The 3,137-nt window shown below is 42.5% G+C and overlaps 1 pseudogene; it reads left to right on the forward strand.

The window, feature by feature from the left end:
- Positions 1 to 605: 605 nt before the first annotated feature.
- On the forward strand, positions 606 to 2,378 carry LOC116275217 (annotated as a pseudogene).
- The last annotated feature ends 759 nt before the right edge of the window (positions 2,379 to 3,137 follow it).

Genomic DNA, 3,137 nt, shown 5'->3' on the forward strand with positions numbered 1-3,137 from the left:
AGCTTTTTGTAGTGAGGGACTCTCTGCTATACAGGCTATTCAGTTCATAATGCTGGATAATCAAACACAAAAGTACAAAAGGAAAAATTGACCTGGCGCATCAAAATTTCAAACTTATACCTTGCAAAAGGCTGCTGACAGCATGAAAATACAGACTGGAAGAAAACATTTGCAAACCGCATGTGACAAAGGACTAGTGTTTAGAATATATAAAGAACTCCCAAAACTAACAGTAAGAGAAAAAAATCCAGTTAGAAAATGGGCAAAAGACATTAATATAGTTTGGATATTTTCTTCCACACAAATCCCATGTTGAAATGTAATTCCCAACGCTGGAAGTGGGGTCTGGTAGGAGGTGTTTGGATCATGGGGGCACATCCCTCATGGCTTGGTGCTATCTTCATGACAGTGAGTTCCCATGAGATCTGGTCATTTGAAAGGTGTGTGGCACCTCCTCTACCTTGCTCCTGCTTTTGCCATGTGAAGCGGCTGCTCCTACTTTGCCTTCCACCATGATTGTAAGCTTCCTGAGGCCTCCCTAGAAGCTGATGCCGGAGCTATGCTTCCTGTACAGCTTGTAGAACTGTGAGCCAATTAAACCTCTTTTCTTTATAAATTACCCAGTCTCAGGTATTTCTTTAAAGCAATGCAAGAATGGCCTAATGCAGATATAAAGAGACATTTCACTGAATAGTGGCAAATAAGCCCACGAAAATCTCATCGTTAGCCATTAGAGAAATGCAAATTAAAACCACGATGAAGTCTTCTTATAGTGCAGCTGCCATTACCGCTGCCCTCTGCCCTCTGGCCCATCAATCTATCTGCAGCACGAGCAGCCTGCACCTCTACAGCACATCGGTCACTGGCTCCCGTAAAATCAAGTCCCAGCAGAGTGAGGTGACCTGAATCCTGAATAGGAAGCGCATCCAATACCAGCTAGTGGACATCTCCCAGGACAATGCCGTGAGGGATGAGATGCAAGTCTTGGTGGGCAACCCCAAGGCTGCCCCACCCCACATTGTCATGAGGACCACTACTGTGGGGACTTTGAGCTCTTCGTGGAGGCTGTGGAACAAAACATGCTGCAGGAGTTCCTGAAACTGGCCTGAGTCAAGCTAGCCCACAGTTCCCCTGCTGGACTCCATTACTACACTCTACTTACAGCTCTCACCTGGCCATGAAGGACCTTGTGACCAACTCCCTGTCATTCCTAACTTGACCTTAGAGTCCCTATCCACAACACAAACCACTTCTCCTCCCTCCTTCTAAATGTAGTCTCCTCTTCTCCATTCAAAGGCAACATTCCTTACCCACTAGTCTCAGAAATTGTCTTAAGCAACAGCCCCAAATGCTGGCTGTCCCCAGCCAAGCGCGGGGCTGCTATCCTGCCTGGTACTGGCTGATGGGCACCCCTGTTGGTTCCATCAGCGAGAGCTTAGGTCCCAGGAGGACCCTAAGGACAATTAAATGTCCTGTTCCATTGGAAAACACACATACACACACACACAAACACACACACAAAACAAAAGAGAAAACCATGATGCAATATCACTACACACCTAGCAGAAGGGCTAAAGTACAAAATAGTGACACCACCAAATGCTGACAAGAATGTGGAGGAACTGGATCACTCATCCATTGCTGGTAGGAATATAAAATGGTACAGCTACTCTGGAAAACAGTTTGGCAGTGTCTTAAAAAAACTAAACATGTACTTGTTACATAATTCCACTCAGAGACATTTATCTCAGGGAAATAAAAATGTATCTTCACAAAAACTATCTGTACACAAATATTTATAGCAGGTTTATTCTTAACAGCCCAAATCTGGAAGCAATTCAGATGGTTAAACAAACTGTGGCATATCCATACAGTGGAATACTGCTTAGCAGTAAAAGGAATGAACTATTGATACATGCAACGACCTGGATGAATCTCCAGAAAATTATGCTGAGTGAACAAAGCTAATCCCTAAAGGTTGCTCATGGTATGATTATATTTATATAACATTCTTGAAATGACAAAATTATAAAAATGGAGAACAATGAGTGCTTACCAGAGGATAAAGAGAAAGTTGCAGTGGGTGGGGAAGTGGGTGTGGTTATAAAAGACCCATAGGAGGAAAGGATCTCTGTGGTGATGAAAATGTTCTGTATCTTGATGGTATCAATGTCAATGTCCTGTTTGTGATATTGTATTAGAATTTTGGAAGATATTAACATTGGGGGAAACACCACTGAGGGAAACTCTTTGTATTATTTCTTATAACTGCATGTAATTCTACAACTATCTCAATATTAAAAAATTGATTTTAAAAACACTCCCTAGCCAGGCACGGTGGCCCACGCCTGTAATCCCAACACTCTGGGAGGCTGAGGAGGGTGGGTCATCTGACATCAGCAGTTTGAGACCAGCTGGACAACATAGTGAAACCCCATTTCTACTAAAAATACAAAAATCAGCTGGGTGTGTGACAGGTACCTATAATCCCAGCTACTCGAGAGACTGAGTCAGGAGTACCACTTGAACCCAGGAGAAGGAGATTGCAGCGAGCCAAGATTTCACCATTGCATTCCAGCCTAGGCGACAAGAGCAAAAGTGTCTCAAAACAACAACAACAAAACAAAACAAAAAAACCCCACTTTTCACACCTAGGTTGCAGCCCATACCAATTAAATTACAATGTCGGGAGAAGAAGTTAGACATCAGTATTTTAAAACATGTCCAGGTGATCCCATAGGCAGCAAATTTGGGAACCACTGAATTAGGCATCTCAGAGGCCTCTGAGATGTTTAAGAAGAGAAAGAAACAAAAGTTTTCCTAAAGTTCTCTTTATAGAGATATCTTTGTAAAAAGGAACAACATAGACACATCCTATTACATTTTGGCCATAGCCTCAGTCAGTATGAGGGAGAAGCCTTGGACATTTCTTATTCATCTGACTTCACTAATTAAAAACTTAAGCCTAAAAGTCAACATTACTAACTACTTTGCTACTGGAATAATTTACCAAAAATGTTTTGTTTATTTATTTATTTATTTTTTGAGGTGGAGTCTCACTCTGTGCCCAGGCTGGAGTGCAATGGCGCAATCTCCACTCACTGCAACCTCCGCCTCCCAGGTTCAAGCAATTCTCC

This window comes from Papio anubis, chromosome 6 (assembly GCF_008728515.1).
Source record: "Papio anubis isolate 15944 chromosome 6, Panubis1.0, whole genome shotgun sequence".
NCBI classification, from domain to species: Eukaryota; Metazoa; Chordata; class Mammalia; order Primates; family Cercopithecidae; genus Papio; species Papio anubis.